This window comes from Peromyscus maniculatus, chromosome 11 (assembly GCF_049852395.1).
Source record: "Peromyscus maniculatus bairdii isolate BWxNUB_F1_BW_parent chromosome 11, HU_Pman_BW_mat_3.1, whole genome shotgun sequence".
NCBI classification, from domain to species: Eukaryota; Metazoa; Chordata; class Mammalia; order Rodentia; family Cricetidae; genus Peromyscus; species Peromyscus maniculatus.
This window is the reverse complement of record NC_134862.1, coordinates 95,311,187-95,331,752: the sequence shown is the minus strand read 5'-3', so window position 1 is coordinate 95,331,752 and position 20,566 is coordinate 95,311,187. Positions and strand designations below refer to the sequence as shown.

At 42.0% G+C, this 20,566-nt stretch overlaps 1 long non-coding RNA gene across 1 annotated transcript; it reads left to right on the top strand.

Annotated features, from left to right (window-relative positions):
• The first annotated feature begins 640 nt into the window (after positions 1 to 640).
• LOC121821390 (uncharacterized) lies at positions 641 to 19,455 on the top strand. The gene is made up of 3 exons (XR_006062209.2): positions 641 to 777; positions 2,108 to 2,166; positions 18,785 to 19,455. It is a non-coding gene; the product is annotated as an uncharacterized LOC121821390 (long non-coding RNA).
• Positions 19,456 to 20,566: the final 1,111 nt, after the last annotated feature.

Here is a 20,566-nt window from a genome sequence, read left to right as displayed (position 1 = left end):
GAAGTGGCTCTGCTTTTGCAAAACCTTACTGCCATGAAAACAGGCCAGGAGTCTCCAAACAGCTGGGAACTTTTGAAGTTTTGTGTAAAATATTTTGGGGAGAAATGTTCAATATAGCATCTCTCATTTTGGGTGCTGAGGGTCTGTAGACTCAGCCACAATAAAATAGAACCCTACCATTTCCACAACTCACTCATTCACTGGGGAAATAAGAGCACACAATTAAAATGCTCTGTAGCATTTTAAATTTGATCTCAGCAAAGGAGTAATCAGGTGTACCCTGAAGGAAACCACCATGAAGGCTTTATTTACCCAGTAATCTTTCTTTGGTTTGAATAATCTAGGGAATTGTTTAAACTTTCACACGAGAAGAGCTAGGCCACCAGTCCTTAAGTGCCAGACTTGTTTACGGTGGCTTTCTGTGTCATTTCATATTCCTAGTAATGGCCCATCAAGACCCACTCAGGTGCTCCCTCATATGACTGCAAGCTGGCCCTGCCTGGACACAGGAAGTACTTCATGTGGACTCAAGAAGTACTTCATATGGACACAGGAAGTGCCTCACCATTTGAGACTCTATTTATCTCCAGCTTTCCTACTTAAAAATTCTACTAAACAATACCTATCACCCTTCCCATATTCTCTTTATACCAGCTTCCACAGAATGTTCTCCAAAATCTGCAAAATGACAGCAAAACTCGCACAGCAAGAACAGGGCAGAAGGCAGACTTCAGGCAGTGGGGCGAAGTTACACCACTGAATGGCCGATTAACAAAGGTGAGCGGCGAGGTGGGGAGAGGGGGAAGCCAACTGACAAGCCACATTGTCTGAAAGAAAGAAACAGCCCACTGTAATCCAGCGGCAGGAAATAATGTCCGCAGAGAAATGTTTTCCATCTTGTTCCCGCAGTAATAAAATCTCATCACATGAGTTGTAATCAGCCTGTAACTTCATCCATGTGATCCCCCAGCCTTTGTTCTCTTTCCTTCACTCTGCCTGGTTTTGCCTGGGAAGACTTTACAGTTCCATTGGGAGATGGGGTCAGAAAAAGATCTGCTTGGTACGATTTAAGCCTTTAGCGAGAGTATTTATCCCCCTTCCCTTGCCTACAACCACAGCCAACTGCCATCCCTCCCTTTGAAGGAAACCCTGCCTGTACCTGCTCTTTCATCTCCTGTGTGGAAAATGTCTATCAGCTGGAAACCGTACGACTCTTAATTTTGAAGGATTTTCGTTGTAAGCTGTTGGAGGCCTGAGCTAAGGTTTCAGGCAGAGGTAACTTCAGTAGCTCCTCTGGTTTCTACCCCCACCCAGCCTGCAGGCCTGGCTTTCTGAACGGATAAGCTCTTTAGTATGCTTGCTGGTATCCATAGAGGTTCATGGAAACTGACATTTGAAAAGAGAGGTAGGAGAAAAGAATGAGGAGGAAAGGAAGAAAGGAAGGGCAAAAGGAAAGAGAAGTTGAATCCAATAGCTTACAGAGAGATTAGAAAAGTTCACTCCAGATGGAAAATTTTATGGGAGCTGGAGAAAAATGTATAAGTGAAATATCAGTATCATAAAATAACAGGAAATAGTGTAATCTACCTGATGGAGAAAATTGTCACTTTAAAAAATGTATTCTAATTTCCCTCAAAATTGGTCTTGTTTTTGAGCCAATCAACTGCAGCTGAGCTGACCACGGACAGGCTTTCCTCCTGCCAGAATCTCATTTGCCAACAGAACCTCTGTGTGTGTTTACAATGGAAACGTTTCCATTCTCTTTTTCTTCTAATTAAAACAAAACCCACCCAGGGGCAGACAGAAATCATGCAATAAGGAAGGAAAATTGCTAATAATCTGGGTGAATTATGATTCAAAAGTTTGAGGAAAATCTGAGTGAGGGTGGGAGCAGTGAACGCAGAGCGAATTTGGGGTCCCCCTGGAGAGGTGCACGGGGAAGTGCTGTGCCTTCTTCTAGTAGGCAATAACAATAATATAATTTAGGTGAAGTATGTGCACGGCAGGGGCGAATTCAGCAGACGATTGCCCAAGGCACTCCCTCTGGGGAAATATGATATCGATGCCTTTTTTCTTCATTTCTTTTTTCCTCCCTTCAACTCCCTAGGTTGGATTTCATGACTTAGTTTCCTGAACAGATGAAGAAAAGCATTCTCAGTTGCTCAGGTAAGGTATTAGCAGTAGTATTCATTTCCTTTATGTGTACAAATGATTTTGACTGGGATAATTGTGGCATTCCCAACAGTAAGGGTTAGGATTGGGTTCACAGCCCATCTCTCTCTCTCTCTCTCTCTCTCTCTCTCTCTCTCTCTCTCTCTCTCTCTCTCTCTCTCTCTCTCCCTCCCTCTCTCTCTCTCACACACACACACACCCTGTCATAAAGTTTGTTCAGACACTATTTGAGGATCAGTCAATGGGAAGATGAATTAGAACTCAAAGGTGTAAACAGAAGTAAGGGTGGGAGAGGGTATGGGGCTGGAGACATAGGTCAGAGGTTAGAGCACTTGCTGCTCTTGCAGGGGACCCAGTTTCAGTTCCCAGCACCTACATAGTAATTCACAAGCATCCATAACTCTAGTTCTAAGGGATCCAGTGTTTTCTTCTGACATTTGTGTGCTCCAGGCATGTACTGTGGTGAATATACATACAGGCAAAACACACATATACATAAAAATAAATAAAAATCAAAATGAAAGAATGATGAAAAGTCAAAAGTGTAATACACTGTGAGAATCCATCAGGTAAGACATCAGGGTGATGAAGGGACAGGATGGGATCCAGTGGCGTCACATTGGAAGGGTGATATTTCTCTGGCACCATTAACAGGCAGGAATGAGACATCATTCCACAAGTTTGCATACATTTTATCTTTTTAAAATGTCCTTTAAAACTTATATGGATGTGTATGATTGTGTGAATATGTGAGTTCAGTTACCTTTACAGTCTAGAAGAAGGTGTCAGATCTGGAGGTAATGGGAGATTGTGAGCCATCTAACATGGGTGCTTGAAACGTGACTTCTCAAAGAACAAGACTTAGTCCCAACTGCTGAGCCATCTCTTCAGCCCCGTATACATTTTAAATAGAGCTCTGTACATACATCAGCTCATTCACCGATTTAACAAATATTAATTCTGCTGGGAGAATGATATGGAGAGAGACCAGGGGAACAATCTGTACACATCTCCCATGGAGTGCTCATGTTGCCAATATATCAATGATATATTTGAACACTCTGCCGTCTTTGAACACTTGTTGGAATCAGCTGCAAACTGAGCAACCCATCAGAAAGTTTTAGATGAGATGTCAGGACAAACTCCACTGAAGGAAGTTCAAATATGTCTATAAAACTTCAAACAAAGATGGTGGAACAGGAAACAACCTGAGAAGTTGTACGGATTGTGCAGAATCTGGCGGAAATTGGAGAAGGAGAAAGGAGACGACAGTGGTGAAGAGAGGTCCTGCTTCTACCAGAACTACAGCATGAGAACGAGAGAAGGAAAGAGGTGGTTTCTATGCCTCAAGGGCACACACGGGCTTGCTCCAGGAAGCAAGGCATGTATTTGGAAGGTAGGTGCTCTGGCTAGTCACAGAGGGTTCAGGAGAGAAGTGGTGTCTGGGACCAATGCAAGCGAACACCAAGTTCCTCTGGAAGGGAGGGCAGAGATCTGTATGCAGCTTAGTGAAAGCTGCAGACCCTGGACAAGCTGTGGACACAGCATGGTTAAGGGATCGGTCCAGTGAAAGATACAGACCCTGGACAAGCCGTGGACGCAGCATGGATAAGGGGTCGGTCCAGTGAAATCTGCAGACCCTGGACAAGCCATGGACACAGCATGAATAAGGAGTCCAGTGAAATTTGCAGACCCTGGACAAGCCACGGACACAGCATGAATAAGGGGTTCAGTGAAAGATGCAGACCCTAGAAAAGCCGTGGACACATCCCAGATAAGCGATTCCCACCATTAGAGTGGGCCAAAACATGTGCTCAGTGTCTATAACTACAAGAAAACAAATCGTCAATAAGTTAAGTCATTTTGGCTTAAAGATATGGAAGAAGCAAACATTTATTTCCTTTGGAGTATGTGTATGCATGTGTGTGCGTGTGTGTGCGCGTGCGTGCGTGCGTGCGTGCGTGCATGCGTGCGTGTGTGTGCATGTATGTTCATTTGTGTACAAGTGCACTCACCCATATGGAACATGTATTGAGGCCAGAGGTTGACATCAGGATGTTTTTCCTCAACCATTTCTCCAGCTTATTTTTATTGAAACATGGTCTCACTGAACACGAAGATCTTCATTTTGGTTAGGCAGACTGGACTGGCCAGTGAGTCCTTTGGATCCTTGAATTTCCACAACTCTCTAGTGTTGGGGTAATGGGCATATGCCATAGCAACTGGATTTTTAGGGGGTTCTAGGGGTCTGAACCCAGGCTCTAAGGCTTATGCAACAAGCATTTTATTCATTGAGTCTTCTCCTTGACCCTCAAGAAAAATTCCAGAGAGGAATTAATCGAGTTTCTATTCTTTAGGCTTTGATGCTGATAGAAGAATAACTGGATATTCACAGTTCTATTTGTTATACCCTGGATTGTTTATGAAGAAAGATCAAAGACAAGTAATAGTATGTGCACAGTTGGTTTTATAGGCTTAGTAAAGTTTATGATTTTGCAGTGAGGGGAGAGGCCATCCAGAGACAAGGAAAAGGCAGAATTCGTGTGATATTCGTGTGATGGGTTACTTCTCTATTGCTGCTTCATGTCAGGTTGCAGAGACACACTACAGGTGACTGGGGAAAGTGTGTTCACAAGCCTTGTGTGGTGGTGAGTGCTTGTAATGCCAACACATGAGGGACAGAGGAAAGAGGGTCTCAAGTTTAAGGGTAGTCTGAATTACACAATGCAACCTTGCCTCAAAAATAAAAGCTGTTGTTCATTCATTTTATGGAGAATAACTTTCTGAGAGGTGTGCAAGGAAACCCCAGAGCAGTCAGAGACAGCAGTGGGAAGCTGGTCCTCAGTTCGCTCTCACCTCCTGTTTCCTGTTGTTTTGGATTTAATGCTGGGGAAGTTAATTTCCTGGAGGGTTAAATGGGAGGGAACATCTTCCTCCTTGTGGCTGTTCAGGAAATCAGATCCCCTGCTCCCCAGAGTGGTAGTCCAGCTGAGGATTGAAGGGAACAGGTAACTTGGCTTGTGTGGGATGAGGAGAGAATGAAGGAGGCAGTGGGGGTCTCTCTGTAGAACACAAGGTTTCTACCCGTCCCACCAGCCAGGGATGCCAACAAAGCCCTCCTCCATGAATCTGCCTCCCTGGTTAGTGTGTGACGCTCATAGTGTACTTCATTCCAGTCCTCCTTAGAGTGTTCATTCCCTCATTCCATCCTTGCAGGCTTTGTGTGATGCAGGAACAAGTTCATGTATCCTCCCCATATCTCCATCTCTAGCATTCAACGGAGGTCTTGTCATATACCACCCATTCAAAATACCAGAATGGGAAGAAGAAAAAGAGATAAAATAAAAAACTAAAGGAAGAAGTGAGAAGCCAGATGTGGTGGTATATATCCACAATGCCAGCACTTTGGAGGCAGAGGCAGGAAGATATCAAGTTTCTGAGGCCAGTCCTGGCTATAGAGTGAGTGAGACATTGTCTCAAGCAAAGAAAGACATCTCAAAAGAAAGAAGTAGGGCCCTAGTTTGGGCAGCTAGGGAACTCATCATCTGACTAACCTTTCATTCCACTGGAAAACATGGGCTAACAGATGTGACCTTCTAAACCAGGGGGAGTGGGCAGGAAGTATCGAGGAAAGACGCCAATGTATTCAGAAAATTCTCCGTGATTCCCATTCATCTGCCCCTTTTCTTTACATGGATAAAAACCACTGTGACACACCAACCCACCCAGCATTGGGACTGGCATTCATGTTAAAGGCAATAGCGCATTCAAAGACATGAAAACTAGGAGAGTTACAGTGTTTTAGGAAAACCAGTAGACAAAATTTGGGGAGTATATAATATTGGGGCTTGTGTGGCTCACTGTCATTATTTTGTGACATGTTGAGCAGATGCTTAGCTACGTTGATTGTGATGGACTGTCCAAACAAGGCAGAAAAATTCTGGATGGCATCCATGTTGCCCATCACAAGGGACTTCCTTACAGTAGCCAGTTGTGAATTCATTATAAACCCAGTGGAGAAGGCAGAGTCACTCTTCCTTCACCTAATTTTAGAAAGAGTTTCTATAAGAAATGATTAAATTCCTAAACTAGAAATGGGAGTAAGAAAACCAGACATGGCTTTCCAAAAATGTGTACTAACTGATGCCGAAGACCTCTTCTTACATCAGAGCTGAGCACTGGGCTTCCCTTCCTGATCTGGTGAGTGCTCTCAGCTTTCTTAGGGTTAAACAGCCCAGAACAATGTTGCTACAAAACAGAGGGGAAAACACCAGACCCAGTTTAACTCAATTTCTCCGGATCAGGGTGGGTCACGTCATCCTGAAATAGCATGCGAACAGCCAGGATTTTCTCAAACTCCTTCTACTGTATTAAATTACCAAAGTAAATTGTGGCTATATTTTATCTGCAGTATCAGCAAGATCATATAACACAGTGGCGGAGGCTGGTATCACTTAAAATAGTGAGCTTGAAAAAATGAAAATAAGAAAACCATGGTGGACTGTGGCAAAGATTGAGCACTAATGTGTGCCCTACTAATGTGTACCTCGAGCCTATGAACTCCGTAGTTTAGGACAGCAAATCAAAGCTTTTGACCGGGCTAATTGGCCCAGAATCCCTGTGTTCTGCCTAGCTTTATAAACCAAACTCAAGCCTCGTTTAGACAGCTAACTATACCAAAGTTTGTTGCCCTGAGCAATAGTTGCCCTTGGTCTGTGTTGTTGAAAGATGCATTCAATATAACTCCATTCCTAATCTAAAAGAGAATGAACAAACTTGATGCCTGATTGGGTGTATCAAAAGAAGAAATGCAGCTAAATGATAGGTGAAAATATATTGTCATTTTGATCTCATCTTCTATAAATTTTCTATAACTGGAAAATTAGAACTTGCTCTTGGGAGGAATTTTACTTAGTGAACACTTACAGATTGGTTTAATGTAAAATAGTCTTGTGTGTTAAAAGCACACATCGTTTAAGCTGAGCACCAAGTGTGTTCAGATACTAGCAGGCCTGCTAAGTAAGCAATTCTTTTCATTTTTCTTAACCACTTTGTGCTTTAAAAAATGATTTGCTTGAAAGTTTAGCAGCCCCGGCAATCTTACTTATAATATAATATAAACATATTTTAAGTTGACTGATTTGAAAATCTAGTAAGTGAGTTAAACTCGTTGTGCTTAGATCAGAGTGAAAATAAATCACCTTAATTGCCACGATCTCTTGATTAGGTGCTATAAAAATGGTAGCTGAAAGGCACAGATGGTCTTCAACTTGTATGTTTTGAGTTAATGATTTTTCAGTTTTCTGATGGTGAGAAAGTCACATGTACTCAGTAGAAATTGAAGTTTTAATTCCCGTCTTTTCTTAGCCTAGTGCTCTTGTATGACGGTCTCAGAACATACTAGACAGCCACAGTTGGCAGAGCTTCCAGTTCATGGGGGCACATCAGGGAACACCACCCATATGCTAGAGTGGGATGTGCAATGAAGCGAGACTATTCCACACGGGAGGCATGGAGGGCACCTGCATTGTAATTTGCAGAGCTTAAAGCTTGCAAGGTAGAGACAGGGAATTCCCCAGAGAAAGTTGGAGAGCCAGGTGAGATGTATTAACAAACCATTGGTTCAATTGAGAGACCCTGCCTCAGTGAATACAGTGGAGAGTGATTGAGGAAGATTCCCAACATCAACCTTGGACATCCACATACATGCACACACACCTGCACTTGTACACATGTGTGTATGTGCACATGCATACCACACATGTATGTACATGAGGCCAGAGGAAAAAGATGAGCTAAAACCTGCAACTTTCCATCTGCTTGTCCTCTTTTTTTCCCTTAGGAGAAAAAAAACTGAGCACAATTCTCTTGGTGTAGGGTAAGTGTTTAAATATTTGCAGACAGCCATCACCTCCTTCTTGCATTCCTCCCATTTCCATTTTCATGCACTCCACAGACAAGCCAAGTTCTTCATTGCACAGTTATTCAGTATTTGGAAAACAAGTATAGGACTTATATTTACATTTATTAAATTTGATTTTGTCAGAAGAAATGCAAATAGTTGATATAAGACATAATTCAATCTCACTAGCAATGAAAAAAAGCAAGTTTAAAAATATGAAATAGCACTCAAAATTTGAAAATGAGCAAAGACTAACAAAAACTGAAGCTAAGAATCTGTCAAGAGCAACAGAACTGTGACCCTCACGCACTACTGGGGTAACTATATGGCTTTTTTGGAAATCAAGTTAGCAATATATGTCAGCAATCACAATTCAGGAATTATCCTAAGAAATTAATTGTTTTGGACAAACATTCAGTTATAAGAATGTTCATGGCAACAATGTCCAAAATAACAAAATTACACACAATCTTGTAATGGTTAAATCAATTATAGAATGCCTGCTGTGGTATTGGAAAATGATATCACAGAATATTTAACAATGCAGCATTAACTGGAAAAAAATGAGTTATATAACAGCCACGTGAAGAATGAGCCCTATTCTCTAAAAAAAAAAAAAGTGTATCCATATACAAAAGCAGAGAGTCAGGTATGTGTGAACATAAAACTTCAGATGGATTTACACCAATGTGAAATGGTTACCATTGCTAAATGTTGTAGGTTGAATGTAGAATGTCCTCTACAGGCGCCTGTGTTTGAGCACGTGGTTCCCAAAAGGTGGCGCTGTTTTGGGAGGTTATCCAGGAGTGGGTTTTTGGGGGTGGGCAGTTGAAGGCTGGACCCTCCTCTAGTTTCACATTGAGTCCTTTGTTTCCTGGTCTGGTCATCAAGTCAGCTGCTGCTCCAGGCTTGCCTTGTCCTCCATCCCTGCTGCAAGGGACTGGTTCCCCCTGAAACTGTGAATCAAAATCAACTATTCCTCCCCCTCCGGTTACTTCTGTATTTCTGCATTTTTTTGTCATGGCTATGAGCACAGCAATAATCCACTGCTGGTTACTAACATGAGCTGTGTTTCTGGCACTCATTCCCTCTGTCCCTCCCACACCATGTAGCTTTGACTAATGTCCATATTTTGCAAGCATTCTACCTTTGCCTCTATATAGACCATTATGTAGAAAGTAAGAAGGTACAGGACTAAGGGAAGCATTTTTTTTTCTTCTTTATGATCAGAATCACAGTTTCCTTTCATGAGCCAAAGTGTATCAGCTTGATTCTTTAGAGTGCAAAGTAAAATTTTATTAATTCAGTCAAGTGGTCTTTGATCTAACACCAAAGCAAGTTGTTAAAACACCCAGGAAATGCACCTGCAACACAGTGGGCTTCTCCACCATCTACATATCAATACTTGTACTGTTTCAAGGACATTTAGAGCTGAGCTCTGGACTTCTCACACAGTTATTCAATATATACTTCTTGAGTGTCTTCTGCGAATCAGCCAATCTACTGGATGCTGAGGAAGTCAGATGTGTTTCCTTTTGCGTTAACGATGAGTTGAGGGGTAAACAGTTTTTCTGTAGTTCCCTTCTTGGTTTTACAAAGTGGTGACATTAACATCTGGTAGTGATGGAGGTCCATTCGTTCTTGTTAAGGCTCCTAGCTTGAGAGCAAGGCAGTAGAAGTGATTTACAGTATTGTGACTCAAGAGCTCATTGGAATGTGAAACTGTAAAAGGGCAGCAGAGATGCGTGGAAAAGTGATATGACCTGGGAAAGGGTTTATTCCTGCAGAGACCAAGACTAAAGGCCAAGTAAAAGTACTCAGAGCCACTTGGGACATGATAGAAGAGTGTGAAAGAGAGGGAAGAGCAGGCACTCCAAGGTCAATGGAAAATGACTGTGAGGAATCGTGGAGGACAGAGTTGAAGAAGTAAGTAGCGTCCTGACCATAGGGTACTTTGATAGATTATAGTAAAGACTTAGGTAGACTAAGAGCAATTAGGTTTTTGAAGGATATTAGGCCAAGGTGCATTTGAATTACTAAAACAAATCACCTGTCTGTAGGGCAGTGAACATGCTGGAGGGAGAAAATATTGATGTTAACTGGGAGGCCATTGAAGGGGTTTAGGAGGAAGAGTGTGGGATGGTGACAGTAGAAGGGAAAGGCAAGGAATATGTCAGGAGATTATGATGGCCACACTTGGCCCCCCTGTCCCCCGACTTTGGATTTGCAGTCTCAGGAGCCTCCTGCTGAGAGCCCACTCTTACCCCTTCTAATCTCCATTCTTGTTTCAAGTTTGTGTGTTTGGCCATAGGGCCCAGGGTGGCTGCTATGGTCTGAATGTTTGTATTTGCCCCACCAAAATTCATATGAAGCCTAAGGACCATTGTGCTTCTGTGAAGCCTTTGGGAAGTAATTAGATTATGAGAGTGGAGTGCTGTGGGATGGTCTGTATGTCAAATTGTTCTGATTGGTCAATAAATAAAATACTGATTGGCCAGTGGCCAGGCAGGAAGTAGGTGGCCAGGCAGGAAGTAGTTGGGACAAGGAGAGAGGAGAATTCTGGGAAGCGGAAGGCTGAGGCAGAGAGAGACACAGCCAGCCGCCACCATGACCAGCAGCATGTGAAGATGCCGGTAAGCCACCAGCCACATGGCAAGGTATAGATTTATGGAAATGGATTAAATTAAGCTATAAGAACAGTTAGCAAGAAGCCTGCCACGGCCATACAGTTTGTAAGCAATATAAGTCTCTGTGTTTACTTGGTTGGGTCTGAGCGGCTGTGGGACTGGCGGGTGACAAAGATTTGTCCTGACTGTGGGCCAGGCAGGAAAACTCTAGCTACAGTGGAGCCCTCATGAATGGGGTTAGAGAGCTTCTAAAAGAGGCCCCAGGGTCTACTTTGCCTCTTCCAGCATGTGAAGACACTCTAAGACACATTCTCTGAGCCTGGGAATGGTTCTAACCCAGACACTATATCTTACTGATCCCTTGATCGTGGACCCCTCAACCTCTAGAACTGTGGGAAATCCATTTCTGGTGTTTAAAAGCTTTATGGTATTTTATCATTGACCCAGTAGCTTGAGCACAGAAGCCAACAGCCATTCTACTCCAACACTATAGATACCTGTTAGAGCTTGGAGGGTGTGTGACTTGCATACTCTCATGGATACTCACAGCAGGACCCTTGCAAGTGGAATAAAAAAATGGTAAGTGAGTGGCCTGTGTTTTGAAATCCTGGAGATGTGGGCCAGTTCTCTGCATGCTGCTAGTTAAAAATATGAGCCTCCAAGGAAATAGAGATGTTTTGTTTGAATATTCTCTTTAGGTCTTTATTAAAGAGTATCTGGCAAGCTAGAAGGCTATAACTATTTTACTTAGCACCTTATTTACTTTGTTGTTATTGATTACATATTTAAGCATATAGTATACAGATCTTCTGCCTTGGACCCTGAAAGCTTAGGGGAAACAATGCATTGAAGAATTATATAGTGGTTACACCCAATAGGACCTGACTGACAGAAGGAAATGGGTGGTTCTAACATATTCTGGGATACAGAACACCAAGAGAAGGCTAAGATTTGGGAGAGGAATCAAGAGCTCAATTTTGATGCATTGGGTCTGGGCATCATTGAGAACATAAGAGATGTGAAGTAGAGTTTATCAGTCTATAACACGGTCTGCTCATATCCCTAAGTGCGGAAAATGATTAAAGGACTGCAATGCTTTTCTGCACGCTAAGCATGGATAACTAGCATAACTTAGGAGTATAGATGGGACATTGATGGGACCTCACAAAAGGCCACTTCTGTCCTCCTGAGTGATACAATACTGGATGTCAATTAAGACTAATTCACGGCAGGGCAAGGGCAGCCTCATGCGAACAGTACATCTTGTAGGCTCTTATGCTGTAACTAGTAGGACTATTGTACTATTGTTAGCATGTCAGAGCAACGTTCCTGGAAGAGGCCGCCTCTTTGAGCCAGAATTCCATCTAAAAACTGTATTGACCTTTCTCCTCCTCACTCCTCTCTTCCTCCTTCTCCTTCTTGTTGCTAGAAACAATTCCAAGGAGCTTAGAATTTTACCTTTTACAGAATTTTTCTTTTCTTTCTTTTTAAACATATTTTATTCATTTTTTTTTAATTTTATGTGTCTGAGTGTTTTGCCCACATGCATATCTGTGTACCACATGCATGCAGTGCTTGCAGGGGCCCGTAGAGGGCATCAGGTCCAGCTGTAACTAGAGTTATAGATGGTTATGAGCCACACTGTAGGTGCTGGGAATTGAACCCCTGTAGTGGGATGTTCTGTATGTTAAATGTGTTGTTCTGATTGGTTAATAAATAAAACACTGCTTGGCCAGTAGCCAGGCAAGAAGTATAGGCGGGACAAGGAGAGAGGAGAATTCTGGGAAGTGGAAGGCTGAATCACAGAGACACTACCAGCTGCCGCCATGACAAGAGAGATGTAAGGTACTGGTAAGCCACAAGCCACGTGGCAACTTATAGACTAATAGAAATGGGTTAATTTAAGATATAAGAACAGCTAGATAGAAGCCTGCCACGACCATACAGTTTATAAGTAATATAAATCTCTGTGTGTTTACTTGGTTGGGTCTGAGCAGCTGTGGGACTGGCGGGTGAGAAAGATTTGTCCTGACCGTGGGCCAGGACCAGAAAAACTCCAGCTACAAACCCCTCCAAGAGCAATCTGTGCTCTTAACCTGTGAGCCATTTCTCCAGCCCGGGGTTACTTTTTTGATACATACATTTAAAAGGTCAGGGCAGAAATGCCTGCCTCATTCCTGTAGGACCGAACATACTGAGCTGGAGTATTGTTCACTGAAAGGCAGCCGATTATCTAGTAAGAACACTGTCTTGTTGTTTTTAGGCTACCTATGTGGTTCCTGACCTTATGTTAGGACATAGACTCCATGACATGTGACCTTCATGGGGACCCCAAAGCATAGGAGTAAGAATGGAATTTCTTCCTGCTAACTTAACTCATGGGAAATGCTACCCAGAAAACGTTGTTCTGATGTGACAAGTTAAATGGGAAGATTCTGTCCCAAAGCTGAAACTGCATGTTAAAAAAAAAAAAAAAGCAGCTAAGTCTGGGAGCCAGCCAACAGTTCCTCTGCTCCTCTGCAGGGATCAAGATGAAAATGACTCATTTTAAAGATAAAAGTGGCCCCTTCCACATCTAAACCTATTTATACATGTTTATAATATGATATTTATTTATGTATCCCCTGTGGCGATGTAAGTACAAATGATCCTGTGACATATGGAGTGCATTTTCTTTAAAATAAACAGACATGGTTAATATTCAGAAAGAACCAATAGTGGACATGAGCACAGCCTCCTGTAAATCTTCAAGAGTTTGAAGAAATCATCAACCTCGGGTTAGAGAGAAGAAGTCATTTCCTATGGTACAGAGGTTTCTAAGCTAACAAAACTGAGATCTGTGTTTTAGGACAGTGAGCTTGTCTCCAACGCCTTCAAGTGTGATAGATTGAATAGATGGGATGTAGCCTATGTTACATAGATTTTTTTTTCATTGATTCTTTCTTTGTAGAGTTGCGTTGTGCATGTATGTTTGTGTGTGTGCATGTATGTGTGTGTTTGTGTGTGGGCTCAATCATGATTGTGCATGAGGAGGCCAGAGGTCAGCATTAGGTATTGTAGTATAGTTCTGCCCCTTATATTTTGAGACGGTGCTGCTCACTGAACCTGGAGCTTACCATTATAGCTAGATTGGCTGGTCAGCGAGCCCCAGGGATCTGCTGGCTTCTGCCTCCCCAGCACTAGGGTCACAAAGGCACACTGCTATACCTGGCTTTTATGCAGGTGCTGGAGATCTGAATGCCTGTCCTCGCTTGAGCAGCAAGCACTTTACCCACGACCCAACTCTCCAGCTCATCAATGACCCCTTCTTGGTCTAACTATGAGGTGGCTCAACTTGAGATCTACTGGCTGTAGCTAAGTTTATACTCAGATTTCAACCTATTAGATTTGTCCTAATCCATCATCATAGATTCTGTTATATGCCCTGCACTGTGTACTTAACTGTTTATATAACTCACTGAAGTCTATTGTAGAACACATTGCTTTCCCCTTAAGTCTTTCGTTCTCTGCCTCCTGGTTGCCATAGTAAGCACCTTGTTCTGCCATGCCTTCCTGCCCTGATGCACCATCATCAGAAGCCCAGAGCAATGGGACTCCTTCCCTGACATTACAACATCAACCAAAATAAACTTATCTCCCTATAAGCTGTCTCAGATTTATGGCAATATGAAGCTATTGCAAAACTTAGTGAGAATACATATTCCTTTTCTCCTGTTACCCCCAAATGAGGAAATGTCTATTCTATACACATGTATTTCACTAATAGCAAACTGCATTCATATTAAACCCATCTTCCCATCAGGATCTCAAAGTTTTCAATAGTCATTCCATAGTTAACAATACACAGGGAGATAACGTGGATAGAGTACCCAAGCTTTGCCAGTTTACAAGAATATTTGACCGCATGAAACATTTAATTCACTACTCTCAGCCATCTTATAAGGATCTTCCAGAACTCAAGTAGTTAGAAGGTCAAGCCTCACAAACTCCAAGGCACTTCGTGTCTGTGGTGGGGCACCAGAGCCAATGAGAAGCATAAAACTTGACTCACTGATACTTCTGTTTTTCTCTTACGACTTTCAGGCTTCTAGACACATCTATTCAATACATTTTATTTGCTTGGCTTAGAAGATGAGAATACTTTCAAAGTTCTGCAAGGTGCTATGCAGGCTGTTGGGGAGAAAAGCTATCAATGGCCTTACGCCAATTTGTTGGTCAAGATGTGTCCACTGGTGTAACAGTGGTGTCACTCTCACTCTCAGATTGGACTTGAGGCCTGCTCCACAAGAGGGGCAGTATACCTGATATGATAACCCTAGTTGAAAACCTACATCTGAGAGGTCTTGGGCATATGAGGGAACTTACTACTGTTGTTTAGCTAATTCGATACAGGGTCAAACTGTGTTCTAAATATTTATGTTCATATTCATAGACAAATATGACTCCTATCTTTAGTCAAAGAAGCTTCTCGTTGCGGTGAATGGTGGTAAATGCAGACTTGCACCTGCCCGAGGTGCTGAGAGTAGGTGATTGTTGGAGTTCTTAGCCTTAAAAAGGACGTTTATGATTCCCTCTAAGGCTCAGGGAACATTACAGAAAGACAGAATATAAGAGCCAAAAATAGGGAGAAGGGCTAGGAAATGCTTTCTTCAGGGCATGTCACAGCCTGGCAAGCAGGATCTCACAGCAGCCATGACTATCTGCACTGGACCTGCACAATCCTGGGACTGTCAACAGCCAGTCATGGATTGGGGAGAGACTCAAAAACCTTTACCCCTCCTTGTTACACTTTTGGATAGCAGTGAATTCCGAAAGAGGGACAGTTGGCTGTGTAATAAAAGGGGAGCCTACCAGATTCCAGTAGACAGTTAAAACCTGTGATCCCACAAATGGTCTTGGCTAAAACCATGAGTCACAAAGGGGCACAAAGAGGCAAGCTGTGAGAAAAGGACTTTTAGGGAGGAGGGTGTCTGACAGGATGGCAGGGAGATCAGAGGGTGAAAGGTGAGGGTAAAAAGAATACATTATAGTTGTATATAATGTTCCAAAAGAATAAGTTTAATCAATTAAGAAAAGAAAGATCTGCTGTGGTGGATGAACTTGGCTTTGCTTCCATGGGGTGATCCCTGTGGATTAGCATGGGGATGGAGGTCCTGCCTCAATCCTTGGTGACAATATTCCTTTAAACTGACAATATTTGACACCAAATCTATTTTATCTTTCTATAGGTTGTTGGACATTAAGCATGGAGTTGCTACTAGTATTTCAGGACATCATGGTCACATTATTCAATAATTAATAAAGAGAAACACAGACATGACATATTTAAAATATTTTGCATCAAGAGGGGAGAGCAAAGCTTTGGCTATTCAAAAGAAATCTACTTGCATTCCATAAACTAGAAAAAAACTAGTTAGGGAACACCTTGGTTCTGAATGAGGAGATCACATTCTACAACAGCTCAAGATAAGATTTTTTTTCCAAATGAAAGTGATCTGTGAGAGTAAAACATACCTTAAAATGCTAAAAAGCAGATATTAATGTTATAGAACATTTCAAGAATGAATTAAACAATGAACTTGAAAGTGACTTCAGAATTGAGAAGAAATTAGCAACAAAGTCAAAACACAAAAGAATGGTTACCAAACATAGAAGGTAATTCATTAGCACCCAACACCCAGAAGAAGAAAAAATCCAAAGCCAATGTCCCAGGTACGACAGATGGTCTGGTGAAAGGTGACTGTCTTGTTCTGATCAGCACTGCACATGACTTATTTAAGGTTCATGTGAAGCTGAACTTCAGGCTCTGGAGGTGGTGGGGGAGTGAGCTAAGATTTTGAAAGCTGTTGGCCTTACTTTTGTGTGTGAAAATGATACAATTTTAGGGGGTAGGGTAGAAGGTCATACAATCACTGAATGTTGTGTCTATCCAAACCTCACATGCTAAAATCTAAACCAATGTGATGATATACAGTTGTGGAATCTCTTGGAGGTGATTAGATAATGAAGACAGAGTTCCTCTGAGTGTATTCAGAGCCCAAATGAAAGAGAGCAGAGGGTGAGTGGCCCCCCTTTGCCTTCCACCCCTCAGGGACATACAGGAGCCTCCATCTCTGAAGGGTGAGCCCTCACCAGACACTTCATCTTTCTGTGACCTAACCTTTGACTTCCCAGGCTCAAGAACTATAAGCATCAAAGATCTGTGCCTTATGAAGTACATGTCTCAGGCATTTTGTTGTAGCAACTTGAACATACCAAAGCAATGTCTTCTGGCTTCATCCTTAAAACAGCCAAACAGGAGACAATAGCTACCAAGTCTTTCCAGAAAAGGAACTGATTAAGAGACACAACAAAGAGTCAGATAGATATTCTCATGTTTGCAACAATTTATTAGATAGATCAGATGACTATTGTAACATGAATTTGCTAAATGGTTTTATTAATAATAAAAAAGAAACCCAGAGCTGGTTATTGGGGTAAAAAACTGAGAGATCAGAGGAACAGAACAAGTCAAGCAATGGGTTCTTACCACTAGGAAATCCTCAGCCCAAGAGAAAGCTACTTCCTGTATACTCATGCCTGTATACCTTTCTGTGCCCTGCCATCTTACTTCCTCTCTCCACCCAGCTACATCACATCCTCTTTCTGCCCAGCTCTATCACTTCCTGTCTGTCTGTACAGCCCTCCAGACTTCTATGGTAACTAGTGCTGGGATTAAAGGCATATGCTACCAGACCTAGCTCTGTTCCCAGTGTGGTCTTGAACTCACAGAGATCCGGATGGATCTCTGCCTCCCGAATGTTAGGATTAAAGGCATGTGCTACCACTGCCTGACCTCTATGTTTAATATAGTGGCTGGCTTTTTCCTCTGATCCCCAGATAAACTTTATTGGGGTACACAAATAAAATATCACCACGGACTGCCCCCCCAAAAACCCTGCCCAAATAAACTGTTCAAGGCCTCATAAATATAGTCAAATAAGGAATGCATATGTGAAAACAAGAATAAATAAAATTATATGAATTTTCTCTGCTAGGCTTTCGGCTACATGATTATGAGTTTCCAATATTTGTGCAGCTTCATAATTTTATATATTGTTACATTTTTTTCTGTTAATTTTGCAATGACATCTTGAAAATGTTGTTTTTTCATATGACTGATTAGATTATGAGATACTGAATATAAACTACTCAGAAAGTAGGATTTTTTTCACTTGAGTTTTATTGATTGGAGTGAGTGTGCTTAAACACACAAGTGTGAATTTATCAACAGAATGAGGCTTTCTTTTAAACAAAGAAAAAAATTTTTCTGTTCCATTAAAGTAAATGAAATAGTTGTCTAGATGAATGATACTTATTATATACCTAAATTATAGGTACATCTAGATAAATTGGCACAGTTATATTAAAAATAATTTTAATATATACCAAGGAAATGCTATCTTTAAACTTTTTAAAAAGACTTGTTTATTTTATTTAATGTGTATGATTGTTTTGCTTGCAGGTATATGTGTGTACCCCATACGTGCCTAGTACCTGTAGCAATCAGAAGAGAACATTTGACTCCCTGGATCTAGAGTTACAGACAGACGCGAGCTACCTTGTAGGTGCTGAGAAGTGAACCCAGACTCTCTGAAAAAGAAGCGAGTGCTCTTAACCACTCAGCCATATTTCTAGCTCTGACAATGTTATTTCCACATGAGTAAGAATAACCCAGCATTGACTTTGATGTCCCTTCTCTGGGGACTAGTTTTCTTAGTACCAGAGGTACCACACACACTTATAAAGGAGGGAGGCAACCTAAAGTCCTCCTCAGCTAGGATGTCTATGAACCACATTAGTGACCAGCGTAGCCCTGGAACCTTCAGGGTGCAGTTGTGGCACTCATACCTTGGTGGTAACCAATAGCTTTCCAATTGGACTTAAGGCCTCCTCAACAAGAGGGAAACCATGCCTGGTACTAGAAACCTAGCTAACTACTGAGGGCCAGTGAAATCTTTGGTCTTGGAGGAGAATCGCCGTTACTTTATTAAACCAGCCTAGTTCTTAACAATAATCTAAACATTTGTCCTTATGCCCACAGATAAGTAGAGTCTTCCCCTCTCATCAAGGAAACTTCTCTTTGCAACATATGGAGACCTTTACAGAAAACCGTAGCCCATCAAAATGCACAGTTGTGGATCCTAGTCCCAGTGAGCACATCTACAAAACATCTCCTGTGCCTAGAGTTGAGGGAACGCTGGAGAAGAGGGGGAAGGAAGACTGTGAGAGCCAGAGGGTCAGGGATTGGCTGTGAGGTTTTGTCACCTAGTAGTGGCTACACCCATAAATCCCCCCAACATGACTTCAGTGTTAGATGAACCTGCATGACACCAACGACCAGGTCAAAGTGAACAGAGAAAAGTCCGTGAGGACTGAGCTCCACACAAAGAACTACAAGCAACTAAGGAATGCTGGGAGCGGGAGAGTTGGAGCACACCAATGGGCTGTCCAATGGCAAATGGTCAGCCTGGAAACATAAATACAAGGGACATTATACGGACTGAGCAGATTACATTTGGGAGTATGTGTATGTATCTACACACACATATATTCGTGCAATCACAATCAGTGAAAAAGGTGGCCATGGATTTGAAGGAGAGTAGGAAGAGGTATATGGAAGTCTCAGAAGGAGGAAAGGGAGGAAGAAAATGTTGTAATTACATTATAATCTCAAAAAAGGAAAAAAAGAATAATAAATCTTCATATCTACAATTGAAGTTTTGCATATATGCAAGTATGTGCATTTGTATGTGTGGCTGCATGTGTGGGGACATGTATGTAGAGTCCAGAAGACTACCTTAGCTGTTGTTCTTCAGACATTGTCTGCCTTAATTTTTTGAGGCAGAGTCTGTCAGTGATCTGGAAATTGCCAAGTAAGCAAAATTGGCTGCTACTTCAATCATCCCTCTGCCTTGGTCTCCCCAGTGCCGGCCTTAGAGGGGTGTGCCAGCATATACAGCCTTCTACACATGGTTTCTGGGCCTTTAATCCGGGTCCTCATACTTGTAAGGCAGACAGTTTATTACCTGAGCTTTCTTTCCAGGCCCCTAAATCACATTTAACATGTATTGTTAAATAATACAAGTCATTGTACCTTATATTTAAATTTGGGAGAATAAGAAACCACAATTTTATCCAAATTTTATGCCCTAATTTGTTATTAGAGCTAAACGATTTCGTGAGGAACTAAATTGGGAATTAACGTAACCGTTGGCTTTAAATCTGTTATTTCAAAATACAAAAATAAATTCAGGCTTCTTCTCAAAACATTAGCTACTGAATTAGTGAGTTGTTGCAATACAATTTAAAAGTTAACCGATTTCACAGTTACCAAATACAAGGTCACTCATTGTTCGTCAGCAAAGCATCAAGTTGAAAGTGTGTACTGCTGAAGCTTCAGCTCATCAAGCAGGTTTGGATGGCTTTGTTCCCACCCATTGGTCCCTTCACGTGACTATACGGAAACACAAAGGGTGACCTACCCGATCCTCAGAGCGAACTTTCTGGCCAACTCTATAGTTCACAGGAGGAGGAGAAGCAAATGGCTAGAGCACAGGGTGCTCTCTGGCAGCAGTTAAATCTTCTCTACGTAAGCAAAAACATACTAAAAATGCCTTAGCCTGTTCTTTTCAGTTTTTCCTTTTCCATAGAAAAGTATAACTCAGGAGGATTTGCCTATTTTTAGACTGAAACCTGCTGTCACAGGAAGTGATTCATCTGACCCATCCCTGGTATCCGCAGGGTCCTCTGGCTCCTCCAGCCTCACTGTGCCCACTGCCCCTTCAATATCTACCCAGACCTCTGAAACGTCCTCACTAAAATC